The 24,122-nt window shown below is 32.9% G+C and overlaps 1 long non-coding RNA gene across 1 annotated transcript in view; it reads right to left on the bottom strand.

Annotated features, from left to right (window-relative positions):
• LOC120087888 overlaps positions 1 to 12,609 on the bottom strand; it is a 13,992-nt gene extending 1,383 nt beyond the window's left edge. Inside the window, exon 1 of the long non-coding RNA XR_005484720.1 lies at positions 12,486 to 12,609. This is a non-coding gene — a long non-coding RNA (uncharacterized LOC120087888). The remainder of the gene's footprint in view (positions 1 to 12,485) is intronic.
• Between the last annotated feature and the right edge of the window lie 11,513 nt (positions 12,610 to 24,122).

The raw sequence follows: 24,122 nt of genomic DNA on the forward strand, positions 1-24,122 counted from the left end.
ATGCCCCCCCCCATTGTTTCCTCCATTCTTCTAGCTCGACCAGTTGCATTTTTCGAGCTTCCCCTGGCCTTCTTCAAATCAAAAATTCAGCTTCTTAACCGCCCATGTGGCCTTATATTCTAGCTCCAAAGGCAAGTGACATAGCCTTACCAAATACCAGTGCAATAGGGGAACATGACTTATGGGTGTTTTAATGCGGTCTGGTATGCCCACAATGCCCATCAAGCTTTGTTGGCCTAGACTTTTCGTGAAGGCTTTACTACCTCTCAAGTATCAATTTAATTTCTTGATTGGGACACTTCAGCTTGCCATTCGTTTGCGGATGGTATGCGGTGGCCACTTTGTTGGAGGAATTGTACTTGCACAGCAAGCATCATTGACATTGTGATTGACAAAGTGTGATCCTTTCATCACTTATGATGGCAATGGGGAGTGCCAAAATGAGTGAAAATATTTTCTTCAGGAACTCGGAAGACTACTGTCGTAATCCAAGCTTGCTGCGCTATGCTGTTGCCCCTTTACCCACTTTGGAGATATAGTCGATGACTAATAAAATATAGTGGCTACTAGTTCGAAGATTGGAATGTCCCATGGAAATCAATCCCCCATACATCAAATAGTTCCAGCTCCAGGATAGTGTTCATTGGCATTGTGTCTTTCCATGAAATGTTGCTGTGTGTTGAACATTCAATAACATTTTCATTCCTTGTTTAATTGGCAAGCATCCTTAAACAATGAAAGGCCAAAAGAATCCACTTTGTAGACTTTGGCTGCAGTACATTGCTCTCCAAAGTGCCCACCATAAGGTGAGTCCCGTGCCATTGTGACAATATGGCGTTGTTGAGCAGCATCGTTGGTAAATGCATAATTGAATGATTTGGTCACTGCACTCTTATTATTACAGATTCGACTCATCATATAGTGGCTGGCATTCATTCTTGAGCTTCTTCTGTTGATGGTAGGTGTAATCGTTCAGGGAATTGTTCCACAAAACCAAATAATTAACGATGTTCCGCATACTAGAGCAGTTCCTTCTATATGGAAACAAGTTGCTCATCTGGAAACACAAACATCACATCAGATTCATTGCGGATGAACTTCGGGATTTTCCAATCTGAACAAGTGAAATCCGCAACTTGATTCTATGTCCCCTTTTCGATCAATTATTCGGATATCAAATTCTTGAAAAAGAGGAGACCCATCTGATCAACCTTGGCTTTGCATCCTTCTTTGTCATTAAAATATTTGGGATTGCTGAGTGATCAGTATGAATGAGTACCTTTGTTCAACAGATATGCCCCTGAATTTCTTCCAACTAAAAAATCACAGCCAGGAGTTTTTTTTTCAAGTGTGGTTAGATTTATTTGGCAAGGTTTAGAGTTTTACTCGCATATGCGATGGGGTGCAAAAATGGTTTTCTTCTTTTGCGCTAATGCAGCCCTCAATCGCGTCGCCACTTGCGTCGGCACATGATTTCAAATGGGCATTGTCCAATCTTGGCGGCAATTTAGGTAACGGGTGCGGTAATCAACGCATCTTTTAAATACTCTGAATGCGTTGAGGCAATCTGTTGTCAAAAGATTAATTTCCTGTCCGCCTTAACAACGCACTTAGTTGGTCCATGCTTCTTAGAAAATGTCCTTAAAAAATTGTCTAATAGAATCCAACATGCCCCTAAAGAAGCTTGCCACAACCTTCAACACATGGTTTGGAGGTGAGAGTTTTTTAATTGCTTCAATCTTTGGCTTTGGTCCATCTCCAACCCTTCTCAGGAGAACCTTGTGTCCCAACAATTATACGCCTCTTCACCATGAAGTGACATTTTTCCCAATTGAGCACGCAGGTTCGTCTCTTCACATTTTTCAAAGAATTTTCTCCCAAATTTGGCCAGGAAAACTTGCATAAGTGGTTCCTATTAAACGGAGAAGTCAATCCATATTATTTCCACTCGAGTCCTCAATGAAAATCTGAAAAAGAATTGCCATATCATGCCACCTCTGGATACATGCTCGGCGCATTGCAGAGCCACAGCATGCGGTTTTATTATGTTTAAATAATATGACGATAGTGATAAGTCCTCATATTTCAATATGAACCACCGTTTGTGCGTGAAGTTTCATTCCGGATCCGTTATATACCATCTAGTTCCGAATCCCTTTATTTCTTATTATCAGCGTCACTACAAAGCTCTTCACAGTACTTCCCATACTCCAATAAACTCTGCACGGTTATCCCACTATTAAATGTCCGAGGAAAAGAGAATTGCTGCCGAGTAGTCTTTGTGTACGCCGCTGACCAGGTGACTATACTCAGTCACTGGTAGTCGTCTTCCGATCCACTACACATCCAAATCGCGATGCATACATTAGCAGAAGCACAGAGTATATTGCTGATTAGTAAGCACCGGTCTACATAATGATCCTTATTACCATGGATTGTCCGACAAGAGATCTTAATTATACACATAATAATTAGTAGACTAATATCCTGTCAAACTATATATAACTGTTCTCTTAAATTTCTGGTATCTCATGCCTTAATAAATACACTCTTGGATAACACATGATATGAGGTCAGAATGTAGAGAAGCTGGCATACTCTTAACTAATATCACTAAACTGGACTAAGACACAGGTTCCTCATATTTCAACATAGTTAATGACAGATTTACAATTATCGCTAACACGAGTTCTGACACATAATATAGACATCATTACGATAACACAAGATACAGTAATAGAGTGTCTAGTTATTGGAACGCGATAAACTATATCTAAACTAATCTATCTGTCTGATCACCTCAGATCTTCTGACAATGTTGATCTACCCAGATCATTCACATTTCTCGCCTGTATCCATACATCTAAGCCAAACAAACCAAATTAACATTAGATGTGGGATCATGACCCATCGAGATTGACTAATCCTCGCCACAAATCAGTGTTATCAGAATAATGAATCGACACTTACAAGCTGTCTAAATATATAGACTAATCTTCCTTTCTTCGAATAGACACAGCTTAAATACTCAATATTGGATGCTTATGTCAAGGCAGCACGGTAATTAAAACAGCTACCATTTGTGGTTCGCACACCAAATATTTGGCTAGAAGGTTATAGATCACTATTTGATGGTTTTGCGAATCCTTCAGTACACATGACATAGGCTAATGCTTGAGTCCATGTCATGTACGGCAGGGCCTATTTATGTACTCTTAATTAACTGTATATCGTTTCTTTTTGTTTTAGAAGCGATAGAAAACTCTAGAAGCGGCAAGATTTTTATCCAGCATCAGACCATATCTTGCTATCCTTCACTTGAGAACTCCGCTTCATTCTCAATTTTCTTTCTGCTTTCACCTTCTCTCTTCTTTGTAATACTGGTCGTTGTATCCGATCCGTTCATTGACGAATAATTTATCATATGCAGCAATCTTCTTCACTCTCATGCCTTATTCCATGAATGTCGTCTTATCTTTTAATCACAACATCAGAAGTAGCCTAGTTTAATGTGTGAACAAAGTGTTCTTCATTGTTCTATTAGTTCTGTCGGTGGCTCTTTCTTCCACGACACGGAAGGATTCATTTGTTTTATTGATCTTCCATATAACTATTCATAATATTTGAGACATCTTAGCATTAAATATTAGCTGTTGAGCAAGATAATCATTACATACTACTCATTAGTGTAGTAAATATAGAATTTACATCTCAATACCACACTCAATTGACATTTTGATACGCGATCAGAAAAAATGCTTAAGATAGAGATAATAAGCTGCAATTATTCTCACATTATTTCCATTAGCCATACTTCCAATCATCAGACTATACTAAATTATTCTTTATAATTTCTTCATATTTCTAATATTTCTTATTGGTACAGAAACGTCTTCTTAGAATACATATAGTAGGTCTTCTCACATATACGAGATAATTTCTATTGGCAACGTTAATTTTTATAGTGTGTTTAAATATGTTTGTTGTGGAGCATATATAGTTATTTTTCATGAGTTCTAGATTGCATCAAATGAACCCTTCTATTCTTCTCATATTGTTGCATCATACATATGGTTTGATGTCACGAAACTTGTTATTTATAAAGAAAAAAAAAGGTCAAATTCCCAAATTTAAATGAATGGCGAGACATGAATAACTTAATGTAGAGTTAACCAATACATATTGATATAGAGAAAATGATGAAGTCAAGCTAGGGTGGAAAGACATAGGAAATTAATAATGCAAGTCACAAGGTCAAGAGATATTCAGCCAGTACGAACATTCACCGTAGTACAACCATAATGACTACTGGTTGATAGACATACACTGAGAGAGAGAATACTGGTACTAGCACACATTAAGCAGAGTCACTGAATGTTGGCACAGTATGCCTCACAAGTTAATAATAGTGTGGATCATATATTAAAAAATAGGTTGAAAGCAGGAAAAATCAAAGTAAGTTATGTTTTGAGTTCCTTAGGACCAGGTCATATAGTCGGATCACATCAGAGTACTATGCCCCACAAGACTTCACTCAATTAAGAGAATTCATCCTAATGGGAAGCCCAGACAGACTCCGAATAACAGATTAGACATTTGCTAAGATTAATACGGCGCTCATCTATCGGTGGGATAAACTGGCCAATAATATTCTTGGTTAACTTACTTAGCCTAGTTACTATCTTTTGCACTCACACACCAGAAGACGGTAGGCGACAGAAGAGATTATAGAGGTCGATCATCAGGTAGGACTCTGAGGACTTATCTTGTATTGTAACTTATGTCACACTTTCAGAAAACTTGATAGCCTAATAGGAAGCCCAGATCACTCCTAAATACACATCAAACCTCGCTTCAAAACTACAAATTTAAGCTTTGACACAATATTGATATACTACACATGGATCTTGCCATCTCAGCTTTTACCTATCATAATTTGAATAAGGACACGATTGGTAAACGTCCGTACCCTTACTTAAATCATATCCAACAAATAATTAATATAAATCTTATAACACATTTCTTAGCCTTCGGCTTAAGCCAATTGGGAAAGTGACAAGCATTAAAGCAATCTCATTAAATCACGACCACTATACATCTAGATTATCGTAATTTGTATCCATTTACCCTAATGGGATGTCTGCACTTCCATAGCTGGTAATACGTCCACACAAGAGCTCCACGGTTGCTCTTTCAATCATTTTTTCATTCATCTCTTTCCTTCTTTCAATTTTGTTTGATTATGGCCTTCTTCCTTACCTCGTTCTGTGCATTATCCTTCTGAGCCAGATCTTCTAGGTAATCGATTTGTTCTGCTTTATTTCCGACTTCAAGCTTGTGATCTGGTTGGTCTAATTTTCGACTTTTGCACTTTCTAATCTCTCCTTTTCTTCCTCCCTTCCCGTTTCCTTTCAAATTATCTTCCATGTGATCGCAGACTATTATGTTGATGACACAACCTAGATTCAGGATTTATCTCCCTTATCTGATCTTCTACATCTTGTTGAGTCTTTAGCTCCGATAGACCGAACGTCTTTGGATATCCGCCTGAGAGGGTTCACTTGCAACGCTACCCCCAATTGCCGTTGTTCCACAGGATTTTCTCATCCGCTGTCTTATTAATGGCGGCAGATTTCGGATGAGAGCCTCTATTCTCTGTGCTGAATTGCGCGGAGGTTGCGGATTGGGTATAGTAGGTCCATACATGTACATTTTGCAAGAACAGCTAAACTTGATCTTCATTAATTTCTCTTAAGGTAAAAACGAGGGCCCGATAGTTGCTTCAACTCAGAATCCTCACAGTATAGAAAGACGAAGATTAAAGATTGTGGAGAAAATATGTTGACAGAACCGATGCTATCTTTGCTTGGTTGCTAATTGTTTTTGACCAAGCAGATAAATAGGTTATCGCGTGTGCATTTGAACAGATCCCTTCCGCGTCGGTTCACAAAACTTTCCACCTATGGTTTTCCCCTTAAATTAGTCAACACGGTTCCTTAATTTCTCGGACCTTCCTTTTGGGCCTGCAACTCTAGCCTGGAATTTGTAGGAATGAACTCGATCCAACCTACGTGGTTGAATGGTAATTTCCTCTATTTTCCTATTCGTCACAGATATTGTCCGTTACATTTGGAAGGTGGAAATAAAAAATGTCAATAGTGTGATGTCATTAGTAAATCAGGCAAATGATACGACGCCATATAAATATTGTATCTGAAACGCTTCACTTCTAACGCAGTCAGTCACACAAAAAGTACCAATCTTCTGGCGCTATTTTTAAGCTAACTAAGCAAACTAGCACGTACTTGCGAGAGATCTCCACATTTTCTGTAATGTCTATGCAAATCTGCTTAAATTCTTTGAAGGAGTTTTGCAATTTGAAGTTTCTATAAAAAAGGTTAAGTCGTTGACTGGACAAATAAAGTTCGAAATGAGCCTACAAAAGAGGGAGGAAGAATTAGCATAGATGATGTTCATGACTGTAAAGAATAACTTATAATTACTTACCAATTAATTGACTTTTAGCCAATTCTATGAACTCGTTTGGAACCTCAGTAAAAATGTACGTAACTGGAATGCAGATCTCACGACGATACCGATCGTATTACTAAATCGTACCGAATTTTGAGATATCAGTTTCGTCTCCCTTTCATTATATCACAATGTAATTCTCCCATGTTTTTGGACGTATCTTTCCAACTCGATGTCCTGCGAATGCTCTCCGTTTCTTCTGATTGGATGCTGAGCTACTATCTGAAAATAAAAAATTTAAACACATTTATGATGTATTTCAGTTAACAGAATAATATTTCCAATATTACTAACCTAAAGTATCACCAGCAGAAGATACGTGTTACCATAGATATAAACTCCTGGAATTCTTCATTAGCCTCTACGTTGCCTATAGGGTTGGCATCGTATCTATACAAACATAAAAAAGAGAAAACAATATTAAATTAAACAATAAATATGGTAAGCTAGAGAAAAAAGAGAATCTCGAGTAAGATCATCATTACTCAATCATTATAATCTTATTCAAATTATTCATAAGTACTTGAACTGTAATTGGGAGATAATTGTTCTTCATCATCATCGTTTATGAAATCAGGATCCATGTACAATAATTTGGTCTTTCCACAAACTGTAGGTCAACGTCAACTCTGCTAATAAAGTAACCTCCTCAATGTTCATCCACTCGGACGCCAACAACAATTTCTTAGTAAAAATTTAGTTGTGCGTTTTCAACATCATCCAGTTTCCGGTAACATCCCATATTCGTTATTTTGGACTAGTCTCCTTACTCTTTATGAGCTGCCTCTTACATACTCTAAGTATTAGATTCTTACGATTTTGGTGATGATTATTTGCATCATTTGTAAAAAGTCATTCCCAATGCAAATATTGGGGTCGCGTTGGTTCCTGACTCCTGCGAGGAATGGTTTTGAAGTAACTTTCAGGGCGGCATTGTACTAAATATGGATGGGAATAGATGATGATATCGTCTTGGACTAAAACTTTTAAAATTCACACAGTGAGCTTTGTGGATTTATTGTTGATCTTTTGTCGAAGCACTATATCATCTTTCAATAATAGGACAATGCTCAGTCTTCCTACCTTCGCATATTTGGAAATCAATAATACTGCTCGAGTAGCTTCAAACAAAACACCCCTTGTGTGTGTACACATTTTGATTTGCGTTTTCCACATCACTTTTTATTGCCACCTTTGTGTTCATGCTTTGCTTTGGATCTTTGGCCTTCGATCCGGCCGCCATTCCTCTTAGAAGGATCCTAATCTCCATCCTAATTATTGCGGTAGGTGCGACTTTCTGGATTGGTTTTGAGTTATATTATGACAACGGGCTACTCAATGTGTGGACAAAACCGTTAAACCTTCACCCATTTTGACATAAATTTAGACATCTCACTTCTTAGATGCTCAATGCTAATCACATTGTTTTCATCGGATCGAACGCATCTACTTCAGTCTTATCATAGAGATAATCATAATTATCGAGGGAATATTCCGGGCCGGCACAGTTTAGGTTTATTCCTTCGGAGCACCTCAGTGGACTGATATAGACGGTTACTCCTGTCAAGAACAAGGGACCAACTACGAGAACAAGGTTGTTCGCACACATTCTGGCATTCGCAACAGTTGTTCTTTGTCGCGTAACGCAAAGTGGAGTACTTCACAATATCAGACATAAATGACCAATTTCATACCATTGTCTCGAGATTGATGTTATATTCAGTATCACTATGAGTAGCCCATTATGCGACAACGCAGTCCAGGAGAGCGCACTTACATTTCTATATAACCTCTGACACTCATACACTCCTTCACAGTATGATGGGTCTGCACTACAAATTGATTTCAATTTTATGTATATCAAAGGGAGGATTAATCCGTCCTCATAAGGTCAATTGTTAGGAATATACAGATAAAAAATATTAGATAATAAGCGCTTTCACCCTTTTTGGCGGTACATGGGGTTCTGTGTTCTCCCTAGGTTAGTATGTTCGTTATAATACTTGTTTGATGTTTCAATAGAATTCTCTACCCAATTCTGACCCACATTGCTCCTTTATTAAGCTCTTCTATACTCCATCCTATTAGGTGTCGACAGTAAATAATTACCGATAACCGTTTCGGATTATCCTGGGAGCCTGATCACAGAGAGAAAAATGGGAAACACATGGTGTAGTTCAAACTTCTTCAGCTGAAGAGAATGTTCGGGAACACAAAACGTATTGAAACGGTACGTATTCTCTTCTAAATATAATTTACATTCATCGCAGTTCGCCCGGAAGTATGCGAGTCTTACTTCTGTATCCGGCCAACAATGATATCACTGATTTTCCTCCTGGATTATGACATGCTATTATTCTTCCTCGGTTCATAATATAGAGAATCCAGCCACGATTAGTATACATTATCCGGCAGGAATCCAGCTATGCGATTGTTCCCACGTTCATCAATGGTAGGCCCTTCCCACTCGTAATACCTGGAGAGAAATCAAAACCATAGAGAGATCGTGTCTCTTTGTGTCTGACTGCAATATTAATTGTTCTTTCCTATGATTATCTCTGAGCTTCTTCTACTTGCGATTTGTTGTGGGCCAATAACTTCCAAAGATAGTTCACAGCGTATATACTACCGATAACAAATATCGTTCACATTTTGGTTGCTTCCCATTTACTTCAGACTAGTATAGCTTTCACGCACATCTTCTCTTCTTAATCGGATATTGGTGTCGGCATTTTGACACTTCGAAAATAGGCTTCTCGAGATAGTCTCCTTATCTGTTATATTATCCCGATAATATCTTTTCCAGTATCATAATGATCGTCTCTTTCGTGAGTCGTCCAGGTGTTTCAAATGCCAGAAGATCATAATGTAGGAGTTATCTACTCGAGTACATTAAGAGATACTCAACAGCAACATTATATATGATCCGTGTACCACAAAGAATTTACACAACTACACCATAATTCAGTTTGCAATCACGTTGCATTTTAGTCCTTCACGCCGGCAACAGCGCCGGCTAAAAAAACATATGATTAGCCGTATATTATTTTGATTGAATGAGTGAAAGATTTCCGTGGATGATGAATCATGACAGCCTCTAGACTGAGTTTTAATTCGACATTCTGGTTGCTGCGTTTTTCAAGATACTCATCCTTCGCATTACTAGTCTATTGCATAAATCTTTCATAGGTTCCTCGATTTACAACATTTCCGTCCATATAGTTAGTATTTACCCGATGATCATAAGGTCTAGGGTAGAACACAAGATGTAACTTAGTAGAAATACTATTACAATAAAAAATGTAGAGTTCGGTTGATTCTCATCTCAATTTTGTTAATTGACTTCGTGTATAGCAGTTTTTAACCATAATATTATTGTTATATCTAACGCTCTTGTGAGTTTTTTAGCTTCTTTTGATTCTTGCACTAGAAATTCATATAAGTATAAAATTATACGCACAATGCCGGTGGAGTCCTCATTTGATACAAGGATTTGCTTCCTTTGTTGTATAGAGTCAAGGAAATAAACTCGAAAAATGGATGTGCCCGCTGACCACATGAGTTGTTCACATAAAATTAAGTGGTTTTTTTCTTGCATAATTATTACTAATTTCACATCTCATATTAGGATCTAAACTATTTAGTTGTTATATTATCGTGTACATTGAAAAAATACTTTTTTTTTCAGTCTTAAAATTGCACTTTCTCGATTTCATTTATCTTGCGCTTATCAGAATTGTGTGATATATTATTAACACACTAGTAAAAGTTTACGGCCATTATATCTTGGCTTGGCTGAAGATTGATGAATCTGCATTTCCTTGCTTCCATTATCAAGTACAGCCTTATGAATTGGACATGGAATCTAACGTTCGATATCAAATAAATTGTGATAAGTCTTATCCACAATTATGTGGCTTCGTATCTTACATCGGACGACCCATAAACCTCTATATTCCATTCTATTTATACGGATTTTGTTAAATCCGTCATAGTCGCCACTCTCACTAACATGGAATAATTTTATCCTTAAATTCATCACCAGAAGACGCCACGTTTATCCATTACTATCATCTTTTTTCACTCATTGCATGCTTGATTAAACCTTTTTTGTATTCACCCAAATAAGTCATTCGGTATGCGAGTCATTAAATCCCATAATAAGGTTGCAAGTAAACATCAATTTCCTTTCCAGCAATAGAATCATAAGTTCGCACACCAATTGTCCACAACTCTTTCAACTCTTCAATCAACGGTTGCAAGTAAACATCAATTTCCTTTCCAGGAGATTTTGGACCAGGTATGAGCAAAGACATGAAGAAGTTTGTTTCCTTCATGCATTTTCAAGGGGAAAAATTATAAGGAATTATCACCACAGGCCACATACTAAAAGAAGTGTTCATATTTCCAAACGGATTGAAGCCATCTGAAGCTAATCCCAAACGAACATTTCGAGGATCTAAAGCAAAATGAGGGAATTCACGATCAAAATGTTTCCACCCCTCTCCATCAGCTGGATGTCGCAATACATCCTCCGTTTCAACTCGCTTATCTTTATGCCATCTCATGTCAGAAGCGCCTTCTTTTGATGCAAACAATCGTTTTAATCTCGGCATCAATGGAAAATGACGCAATACCTTATGTGGTATTTTTTTTACCCTTGCCATCATTAACTTTGTACCGAGACTCACCACAAATAGGGCATTATTGCAAATCTGCAAACTCTTTCTAATACAATACATAATCATATTTGCACGTATGTATAGACTCATAACCTAGGCCTAAATCACGCTATTTTCGCTTGGCTTCATAAAAAGAAGTAGGTATAGAGGTGCCAGCTGGAAATGTTGCTTTTAACAATTCCAGCAACATGTCAAACAATTTGTTACTCTAGTCGTTCAGAACTTTGATATGCATCAACTTCACTAAAAAGTTTAAGAACGAAAATTGCGAACACCCAAGGTATAAATTCATTACATGCTTCGATCATTAAATCCTCGAATTAGTTCGTGGTATCTATTTCTTGATCATTAAAGGACATTTCATTATTCTCAATCCTTCCTTCATTTGCATTTTCATTTTCAATTGGAACTTGTAAATCGTTTATAAGATTCAACATCTCATTTTCTTCGACAGTAGTACTATATATACTATCTACTTGAACATCCTGTATTGAATGACTTGTATGACTTCTAGATAAGTTTACTGGCTCTCCATGATATATCCATTCATAATATGAGGGAGATATTCCATATGTTAAGAGATGTCGTTCCACAATATCTAGCTTTTCCCAAATTGAATTCATACAATTCTTGCATGGACATCTTATTCGTCTAGAATCATTAACATGAAACCTTGCCATATCTAAGAATTGTGATACTCCTTCTCTATACTCCACTAATAACTTATTCCTTAGTTTAATCCATTCTTTATTCATTCTTAAAAATAAATATTTTTTGACCAACTTGTAATTCAAAACAATAACCTGGATTAGAGGACAAAGTACAAAGTATTATTAAGTATTGAGTATCATAATTTTCATTTCTTAAGGTAAAATAAACACATAGATCCCTAGACCGCTTAAATTGTCTTAACAACTTTCAAATGTTTTATTTAGTACGTCAAGTTCAATTTTCTATCAGACACAAAATTTAGTTTTATGTCTAGTAGATTCTTTAAACTTTTTTAAAATATTAAATGCGTTAAGTACCAAATTGGAGGTTTAAAGATTTATTTTATATTTTTTTGATTAATATAGGACTTTCATTTATTCAACATCTTCAAAATGTTAAAAATTTCAAATAAGATTTTAATGGGCATAATATTGATGGGCATGATTTGTACAACAATTTCAGAAAATTAACAAAAGCAAATATAATATCTAACACATTTTAATGGGCATTTCACATATGGTTTAAATAAATATACAAGATAAAATAAAATGAGAAAATTACCGACAAGGAGACCACGACGGCGGTGGGCAGTTGATTGCAGCAGTAGCGGCGGCGACAACAAAAATTGATGGAAGAAAAGGGAGAAATGGAAGAAAAATGGAAAGTGTAAAAGGATGGAAGAAAAGGGAGAAATGGAAGAAAAATTTGATGGAAAAAATGGAAGAAAAGTTGGATGGAAAAAATAGAGAAAATGGGAGTTAAAGTGAAATTATGGGAAAATGGAGAGAGGGAGGAAGAATGGTGAAGAAAAATGAAAAAAATGGGAGAAAGAGGGAAAAATTTGAGAGGGAGAGGAAGAAAATAGGGGCGGCGGCGGTGGGGAGGGGGGGTTAGGGTTTTTTGAGAGGGGGAGAAATAAAAAAAAATAGGGAGAGTAGGGAAGAAAGAAGAGGTCTGGTTTAAATCAGACCCCTCTCCGACGCCGCCGACGGGTGTTGGGAGGAATCGTCAGGAGTTCCCTGAACTCCCGACGGTTTAACACTCGGTGTCGAGAGTTCCAACCTTTACGGAATTGGGAGTTTTCCCGGGGAACTTCTGACGGTCTTTACGTCGTCAGGAGAGACCGTCTCTCCCGACGATCTAACTTCCTGACACTCTATTTTAGGCGTCGGGGAATCCGTTTTTCTTGTAGTGATTTATTAATGTTGTTAGTTGAGTTTTAAATTCTATTGTCATTTTGAGAATTGGTATATGGTATATTGAGCATTAAACTTATTTAAATTTGTATTTGTGGGTATTCTCAAGGTTTATATTGTATATGCATCTCCCGAACGTATTTAGGTTGTAGATGTTAATGTTATTTTCGATTTAGGATTGTGGATTAAGGTTGTAGATGCATCTCCCGATAGACCTGAACGCTATCATGATGTTATATTGAATTAAAAGAATCGTGGATGTATTGGTTTAATTTGAGACGAATAGTATGTTTAAGACTTGAAATTCAAACATGTTTTCTATATATTATTTAATATTGTAGACATTACTTGATTTTGGCAATTTTTATATTAGTTTGAATGATATTTGTAAAATTCAAACAGGTAGACATTTGGAAAAAAAAAAAAAAAAAAACAGATCTAAATAAAGAATTAAAAAAAGCTAATTCCTATGGTTAAATATATAATCCCGATGATACAAAAGGTTGGAAAAAACCATAGTTTAATGCGTTTTTTATCTTCTCTCAACGTTAATGAACAAACTTCCGACGGCTCATGGGGTCGGAAAAAGATACAAAATCCTAATGGTACAAGGTCACCGTCGGGATAATTGAATATTTCCCTACAATGACACTAATTTTTCACTGTCGGTATATAGTTATTTATCCCGACGGTAGCTTCTCACCGTAGGACGATTTTTTTTTATCCCGATGGTCTTAATAAATTATGACCATCACGGTTTATAAATTATCCCGATGATGTTGTTTAGGGTCGGCATAAAAACCACATTCTCCATCCGTCGAGATAACTGTTTTTCCCTACGATACCGCTGTTATATCGTCGAGGAAGGTTACGCCGACGAGGCTTTGCCCACGATCCGCCCGACGATTGTTTGACTATCGGAAAAAGTTTCGTTGACACTCTTTCGATTAATCTCGATGGTTTTCAGCATGGGGAAAGGTCCAAATTATTGTAGTGTATTAAATTTATACATAAAACTTTATCTTATTTGATGTTTCAATCCAATTTGAAAGTTTCCAACTCTATTTTAACTACTTGTTTTTTAGATGTGGCACAGATTAGTGATGAGCTTACATATAAGGTGGGTTGTATTAGAGTCTAATTTTCATGACTCATCTCAACAACCCATCTTTTACTAAATAATCCGTCTTCTATTTTTTTTTGTTAACCTAGTTCATACACTAATATAATAAACCAATTTAACATTTATATATTTACCATATACCAAACGATAGGTTTTTACCCCTCTTGTCACACAAAGAAAATGGTTAACGTTCACCGTAACAACCATCATCAAATTGAAACCAAATTCAAATTCTCCCTAAGAGCATAAAGTGAGAAAAAAATTTCAAAATATTGTGTATCGATTCTTATTAATGTCAAACTAAATATATAATATGTTGGAATACTTTTAATATGTTATTAGGCGCTTTGAATGACTAGTACAGATGTCTATATGGTGCTTCAAAACCTAGATTATTTACGTGTTTGCCATCTTTGTCGTCATTTACGGTTTTGACCCTAGGATTTAAAGAAGTGTGTTATATAAATTTTCTAATCCTAGAGACGCTTTGTTATGTATTCTGAATAATTCTTTTTAATAAAATTATTTTTCTTACCGCTTATATATTTTCTGTTTATCTTTGACTGTCGATTTTTAATATAATACTTTTTAGTCACAATCATTCCAAATTCCTCATAATAATGCAAGAAAATATACAACCACTTGATATCCACTTGAATTATTAAGAACTACACACGAGAACCCAAAATCCACCACAAAAAAGCATATCAAAATCAAACTCATGAGAATATGGGTATTGGATCAGATGCACAAACCAGAGGGTCAAATATGAGAGTGATAGGCATTGACATTGCTGTCAAGACTGAGAAAGAAAGTAAAAAATAATAATTTCTAATCTCACAAAAAAAACTTAATAATTATCTTAGTTAATGAATATAATCTATAAAAAGTTTTTTTTTTTTTTTTTTGTAAGAATATATTAAAAAAAAAAAAATCAATTAGTTGGGTGATGAGATTGAGATGTCACATTAAAGAAAGGAAGAAAGAAAGGTGGGGAATGGGATTGGGAGTTACCAAGAGAAGTGATTGCTTAGTAGTTTGGACCACAACTCATATCTTTCCTTTCTTGGAGTGTGAGATGTGACAACTCTTTCTCCATTGTTAGCAGCGCAGGGTAACCTATAACCCCTTTTTCTCTGGACCACTCCTACTTGCCCTTTCCATTTTTTCATTATTTTCCCTCTTCTTTTCCGTGCTTAGAATATAAAGTTGTAAATTTAAGTTTTTGTATAAAATGGAGAAAGAAGAAAAGATGAAATTCTTCGATAAATGACAAATTTCAATAGTGTTTATTATTGAAGTTGTGATATATTTAACATTTACCTAGGAAGTTGATGGACCAAATGCCTTTTTTTTTAAAAAAAAAAATTAAATTAAATTGCAACTTTAGTCCCTATGATTAAAAAAAAGTTAGTATTTAGTTCCTATACTTCGTAATTAGAATGTAATCTAAAATACTCATAATAGTCGTCCCTAGACTATGTATGGGAATGTGATTAAACCATAGAGACTATTTATGAAGGTTTATCAAAATTAAATTCTGACTTTTAAAACTGTAAGGACTAAATTCTAACTTTTTTCGAACTATAGGAACCAAATTTATAATTAGACACTTTTTTTCTTTTCTTTTCCTGCTCCATTCATGCCGTTAAATTATTAGTTTCTTCTCTGTGGTTTGAATTTAGTTTTAACGGTCAATTTATGCTTGAATAAACAACAATTATAATCTTAAAGGCATACTTCGATCTCTTACCTTCGTAATCGTTGAACTAAAAAAAACTTATTTCAATTCTATTCTCATTTGGTTCTAGATGATTTAATTTGATATCTAATCAATGAAAGTTTTCAAATTTTACCGTCAAAACTTGTTGTGATTAATCTTCCAACGTCTACTATCTAATTTTAATAGAAATCAATGTAAAAAATGTTTATAAAATTCACTAATTTCAATAATATCACATTTTAAATTAATTTGGTTTGATTATCCATGCACAAATTTTAACAAAAACTTAGTTTAATGATGTGTTTTTTTACACTTTATTCAATTTTAGTTAATTCACCTATTACTTTCAATTAAAAAAACAAGAGTATAAAAATCTTTGTGAACTCGCTAATTTCATTGATATATTATATTTCATACGAACTTGAAATTAATTAGTGCATGAATTTTAACCCAAAAATAATCTCCAATGTTGATTTTTTAAAAAAGAAAAATGGTATCAATTTTGTACCATACAACGTAGGTTTTATAATAATTAATTGAAAGCATATGAGAATACTTTTTTTTTTGACAAATTTTCAAACAAAAACTCATCAAAGGTAAAAGTTACCACATCTTTTCAAGTTTAATGTTAAAAGATTAAGATTTGTCACACTTTTCTAAATTTAGAGTGCAATTTGATGACTTGAAAGTTCATAGTTGATGATGCCAAAAAAAGATCAACTGTGAATTTTTTTTTTGGGAATGCGACCAAAGTCCCACATTGATAAAATAAGAGGAGGATCATGAGTATTTAAGTGAGGATGACTATTTCCATTAGTATGAGGCCTTTTGTGTTAAGGATCATAATGCCCCTCTTTAATCTTTCTTAGGGTCCTCTGAGAGAGTCTTCTCTCACGCTCCTCTAAACTCACCTCATAGGGTCCAACTGAGCTCTCTCTAAACTCGCTTAGGCTCTCGTATGGTTCTTCTTGAGCTATATCTTCTAGGCTTCTTTGAGCTACATTAGGCTCTCTCCTAGACACCTTTGAACTCCTGGGTCCCACTGAGTTCTCTCGAACTTTACTGACAGGCTAATTCTATAACAATAACAAAAATATATACAACTTGACTATCTAAATAAAACTCAATATTAAGATAACAATTATCATTTTAGAGATCAATAATTTATGGTCCCTCTTATACTGTCATTGTTCAATAAAAAAAAACATTGGCTTATTGTTAGATTAAAAAAACATGCGTCATGTATCAATATTTGGAATATCGACCGATTTTTTAATTTAAGTATATACTTTTGTGAAATTACATACACGTATAAATTTCCAATATTTTCTTCCGTAAACGTTTTTTCTTTGAATCGGAATCTTAAGTGTCAATTCTCATATGCTTTACAGTTTTCATTATTTCTTAAAAACCCAATCCCCTTTTTTTAATAAAAAAATTACTATTAACGGAGCTTATTAATATTTTATATAAGAAAAAATAAATGAAAGAGAGAAGGTTCTTTTCATTATCATTTTTGTTTTTATATATATTCTAGTTTATCAGTAAAATTTATTATTGCTTTTTTAATATGCTTTTTGGTTGTTATTATAATATCAGCCATTTTTTTTTTTCAAAAACAAAACAAAAGTATAGGACAAAATTATATTTGTGAAACTATTTTTTCCCCCTATAGATGATTTAATTTTGAGAAGAATTAGGGTTTTTGTCTAAAATCATTAACATGATTATTTCCAATAACTTAATATTTACAAATCACTTAATTACAATATTTACAACCTAGTTTCGAAAACAAAAGACATAAGACTAATTTTCAAATTATTCCCAAATTAGAAAGATAGCATTCGAAAAATTATAATTTGTAATAGAAATTTCGTTACGGTTTAAAAAATACTTTGTATAAAGAAACGAATAACTAACCTAGGTTAAAAAAACTTTACGTGTAAACTGATTTTTTTTCTTGAAAAAAAATATTTTTTTCCCTTAGATTTTGGGTCTAGTTTCTATGTGATCTCTAAATTTCAAAATGTAATTATATTTTTGGTTTTCAAGTTTAGAATTTTATATTAATTCAATCCCTAAGTTTCAAAATATAACAATTTTACTATTGAAGTTGAAGTTTTATTTAATTAATTGGTCTCTAAATTTTAAGATTTATATTTTTAACTTCAACTTTTGCTAAATGCTCACATTTAGTTTTTAGTATTAATGTCTATTAAAAGAATTATAATTAACAAAGTTCCCTATTTTGTGATTATTTTTTCCATTGCTATTAAATTAATTTTAAAATATTTTACTTCATAATTATTTTAAATTAATCAATAGACATTAATGCCAAAAACTCAAGTATGTAATGAAAAAAAATTGAGGTTAAAAGCGGTGAACTTGAAATTTATGGATCAAATTGAAACAAAACTAAAATCTTAAGGGTGAAAGTGTAATATTTTTAAACATAATGACTAAATAGAAATCAAATTTAAAACTTAAAAACTAAAAATGTAATATATTGAAACCTATGGACCAAATAGAAACTAGACCCAAAATTCAGAGACCAAAAAGTTTTTTTTTTCCTAATTGGTAATTGTTTTAAGTGACAAAACATCTGGAAATATTTTCAAAGATACTAATAGATATCTATCAATGTCTATCATTGATAGATAGTGATATTTTGCTATATTTATAAATATATTCACTTATTTTGCTATATATAATTATTAAAAAGTTAAATAAACATCTATTGAGTCAAATTTTTCTCATATATAATCTAAAAATCCCTTGAAGAAAAAACAAACCCTCTAATCTTCACCTAAACCATACTAACAAAATACAAATTGATAACTTAATGGACGAGGAGGAGGAAATTTAATGTTGTAGGCACTCTTAGTTTGTTTAACACAATCAAATTAGCAAGATCAGCAGTCTAATTCCTTTGATTTTCCCCTCTCAAACTGTTGGCTGTAAATGTAGAGAAGTTACCAAAATCTCCTGTGATTTTACAGAGACTGGTCGTTTTTTCTTCTCTTTTGCTTCACCCTGATTAATAATTCTAAACAAAAGCCTAATGAGAATCTTGTAATTGAGGTCAGAAACCAACCACTTTATTAGCAATGGATTCATAGTTTCAATAAAACCTAAATTCACCAAATTAGCTTAAAGTATTTGCATAATTAAGTCAGTAGTAACACAGATCATATACAATTCAATAAATAAAACACTCTGTTAGCAACCATGAAGTCTATATTTCGAATCTCTCTATTCTTATTGTACTAAATATAAATAAATAAATAAAACCATTATTACCTTTCATATATTGAAATATAAAATGAGTAATACTTGGATGTGTAGTCTAGGTTACACTCATCTTTATACATTCTCTTCAATTACGAAGAGAAGAAAAATATAAAAACTAACAAATTTTCATGATTAGATACTTGGGTGGGCATCATAAGGATGGATGCAATATAAGAAAATCTAAATATTATTATAGTCCCATGTGATTAACAAACATATAATCGTATCTTTTCATGTAGCACTTCTTTGTTATATGTTTCTTGATCCCATAAAAACAAACTTATAATCCAGATAAACAAAAGCCCTCCTGGTTTTGGGTTTTAAAAAATCCCTTATGTCAATAAATTAACACAATTTGTACGCATAAATTTAGAATGTACTTGTACAAACAGAAAAAAATGAGGGAAGACGAAGAAAGTGAAGAGGAAATGATGAGCTAGATTCATGTGGTTTTTGGGATGATCATTGAAGAAGAGTATTTGATGTTGAACAAATATTTGATATATAGTTCATAATAAGAAGAATTAGATTGGATTATTGGATTATATATATTATAAGGAAAAATATGTTTTCAAATGTTAGTGTTAGGGATGTTCGTGGGTTGGGTTGGGTTGAAGGACTTTTTTGGACCCAACCCAATTGTTCGGGTTGTTAATTTCTTCAACCCAAATAACTTTTCTTAAAAGAAGAACCCAACCTAACCCAACTCAACCATGAAACATTTGAGTTGGGTTGGTTTGGGTTGATCGGATTATTTTTGTTCTAAAAGAAAGTAAGTTGTTAATATGTAAAAATTTGATTTAATTATTTTCATATATTGAATTAAGATTAATAACTCAATTTCAATTTATATCATGAATATTTTCTTTCCAAAGTACTAAAAAAAATATTTTTAAGAGTTGTTGGGAATAAATTATCTAAAAATATGATAAAACTTAAATAAATATATGTATATATGATTGTATCATAAGTAAAAAATATACATTATGAAGTTAATAATAAATTCGGGTTGGTTTGAGTTGGTTTGGGTCATTTTAGATGAACCCATGAACCAACTCAACCCACAAAAATTTCATTTATTTGAACCCAACCCAACCCAACCCAAATGAGTTGATAATCCAACCCAAACCGCATGAGTTGGGTTGGGTTGATCGATTTTTTCGGGTCATTTTTTGAACATCCCTTGTTAGTGTTACCTTATTAAGGTTTGAGTTTTGTTTCAACTTAGGTCCTAAGTTTCAAAATATTATAATTTTACCCTTTATATTTGTGTTTTGTTTCTATTTGGTCTTTAGGTTTCAGATTTTACGTTTTTAACCTCAGTTTTTCATTAAATACTCAATTTCAATCATTGATGTTAATTTTTATTCATTAATTAAAAATAATTATGAAGTGAAATTTTAAATTTAATTTTAAAAGTGATAAAAAATAGTGAAAGTTAATTGATTATAATTCTTTTGATGATTTTTAATTTATTAACATATATTAATACTAAAGATGAAAAAAGTATTTAGTAAATAATCAAGATTAAAAGTGTAAATCTTGAAACATAAAATCAAATTGAAGTAAAATTCAAATATTTTTTAAACTTAAAGACTAGATTGGAACCAAATTCAAAATTTAAGTACTAAGTATATAACATTTTGAATAATCTAGGAATTAGATAGAAACTAAATCCAAAAACTTAGGGAAAAAATATATTTTTTCTATAATATATATGTGTGTGTCTTATAGAAATTAATAAAATCTAGGAAATAAAAAAAAAAGGAGTTAAAAAAAAATAATAAAGAGGGAACCTGAATGATGTGTTTTGTTCCTTTTAGTTGAGAGGAGGAGTTGAAACACTGTTTAAAAGAGCTTCTTTTGAGAGAGAAAAAGAGAGATGAAGGAACTGACAGGACATATATTGAAACAGACATTTTATGCAATTGTTAGATATTATATAAATAATCTAAATGAAGGAAAAAATTATAAAAAAAGGAAAAAAGGAAAAAATCCATCCCTCTATCTTTCGGACAAGACCCATTCATGAAGCCCTTCCCACATCATATCGCTCCAAAACCCTTCAACGACTACATGATTTGACGTTTCAGATTCTGTGTTCTTCTCTCTTATTATTAATTAATTAATTAATTTTATCAAACTAACCAAAAACTCTTTATCAAGCCACCAATACTTACATACAACTTAAGTTTTATATTCTCCTTTTCTATACATACACGCACAACTTGTCTTTAATATGACGTTTGTGTTAAATATACGTAAATACGATATTACAAATGTTCTTTAAAATCACGTACTACATATCATACATAATAAGAAAATTGACATTTGGATTTACGTGATTCACTAATCGTGTGTTAGGTGTATTCACATGTAGGAAAAAAAATGTTTTATTATTTTGAAGAGAACAATAGAACATAGAATAAAGAGATATATATGAAGGTTAATTAGAGAACTCATATATAACATCTATTCTTAAACCCTAAACAAAATATATAATAAAATTGTGGTTTCAAATGCACCCATACCTCATGATATATAACATGAGATTGTTTATAAATTATCAGTCACATTTAACTTTGATATTCTTATAATTGAGTCAATATATACCAAAAAGAAAGGTGTGTCATATCCACCATGTTTGGTAAAGGTAGTAATTAAATGTGTAGTTTTATTAAGCTTTTTTTGAACAAATATACATGAGATAGATGAAATTAGTAGGCGCATTCAGATATTTCAACTAGTTTGATACACCTTTAGCACTCTCATTATAATCTCAAAAACCAAAATTGTTATGAACTTACATTCTCTAATATAAAGATGTAGTGTCGGTTTATTCATGTACTACTCATTTATTTGGACTTAGTCACAACTCGTTACACATATATATTTGGCATTATAAGTGATGTGTGCATTGCAAACCCTGAAGTGGGTTTTGGGTGTTTATAATAAGTTTGCAGAACACTACAAAAAATGCAATTTATGTGATTGTCCTTGTGGGAATCTGAGATGAATTGAAAAGGCCAACCATTTTCCACCCTTGAGTTGCTTCGTACATTATAGAGGACCCCACAATCACTCTCCCCATATATCTCTCGCCTATAATTTCTCTTCTTTCTCTCTTGCCTCTCTGCAATATGGAATACAACACATTTCTTATATCATATTTATATATCAAACACTTGTAATTTCTTCACTCTCTCATCAAACTATATATATATCTTCAAAAGTGCTTTTTCTTTTCCTTTTTTTTATGGGGATTTTAGTAATTGCACATTTGAATGATGTGATTTATTTAGGGTTTAAGTGCTTTTATATGTATTTTTGGTTGAAATTCCAAAAGGGGATTGGAGAAACCCTAATTTAGATTTATGATTGTGATTTGTCAATTTGAGATGGGAACTTCAATTATTTTTTGTGGTATATTGTTTGTAGAATTAATAAACTTAGAAAAAAGCGAACCCCACCTACCAAATATAACTTTCACTCATAACCCTAATTTAATAATTTTTAAAAAAATTAACATTTTTATTATTTTTCAAAATAAAAACATCTTTAGTTAATATTTTTAAAATTTTGGGGAAAAAATTGTTTATCTTATTCTAAGGGTGAGATTTTGTTTTTAAACAACTAAATTGTTCCGAATAAAGGTAGCTAGTCACTTAACCATTCAATCACAATTCTTAAAAGTAAGGTTTTTATTTTATTAGTATAAGAGGATTTATATGTATGTGTGTATGAAAATTTTCGATACTGATATTTTGAAGTATTGATACCTATCCATATATTCTTAGAATTATTTGATGCACTCCTAATTTAATGGGAAATAATGTTTTATGAGAGTGGAAATATATATATTTTTAGTTGTGGTGATGAGGAATATTGAGATGATGAGTTTTTTTTAAAAAAAGAAAAAGAATATATGCAAATTAAAGAGAGATTTTGGTTGGCGAACCAAATGGCATTGGCTTGGTTTCCAAAAAGCTGTTGTTTGTAACCCCAACGTAATGCCTTTATTTATATCTTTCTGTATGTCTTTTCGGTGCCAACAAAATCCCCCTGTTTTTCCCTTCCAATTCTCTCCCTCCCTTTCATAAATATACCTCTAACTAAACTTTTATAATTTATATCAATTTGTACCCCTTCTTTAAATTTACTATAGGTCGAGTGATCAATGACACGCAAGGATATTAATGTGGGATTCTCAACATCACCCGTATAGACTCCGATACCATGTTAGATGGTATGGGGTTCTATCTCAAAACAAATTGGTAAGGAGAGAAATAACTCATCTATCTTATAAAGAGTGTGAGTCCTCTTGATTTTTCCAACGTGAGATTCTCAACATATTCTAAACGTCTAAATCGATTCATTATTTATGAAAGTCCATTGGTTTAATTGAAACAATACAAGTTTTACACAAGGTTTTTTTTTTTTTTTTTTTTTTTCAAATGGAGGTTATAAATTAATACACTTACAAAAAGTTAAATGTTTAAATTGGTACAATCCTTAGGAGCCGTTTGGGGCATCAAATAAAAGTTGATGGAGTGGATCATTATAGCTCACTCCATGTTCGGAGTATCAAATATAATAGTGGTGTGTACAACTATTTATAACCTAAAATCATAGTATGGTAAATACTAGATCAAAAATTTATTTTCTACAATATTTACTATTTGTCACTCATCATTTGTTTTCTTCTTTTCTACTGTGTTTACTATTTTTTACTAAACAAAAATAGTTTACATTCCAAACATAAACTATTATGACTGAAACTAAAATAATTTGTATCTCAAATTTTGACAATTATAATACATCAACTATAATAACCATTAACTATAATAATCAACTCAGCGTTTCAA

Source organism: Benincasa hispida, chromosome 10 (genome assembly GCF_009727055.1).
Source record: "Benincasa hispida cultivar B227 chromosome 10, ASM972705v1, whole genome shotgun sequence".
NCBI classification, from domain to species: Eukaryota; Viridiplantae; Streptophyta; class Magnoliopsida; order Cucurbitales; family Cucurbitaceae; genus Benincasa; species Benincasa hispida.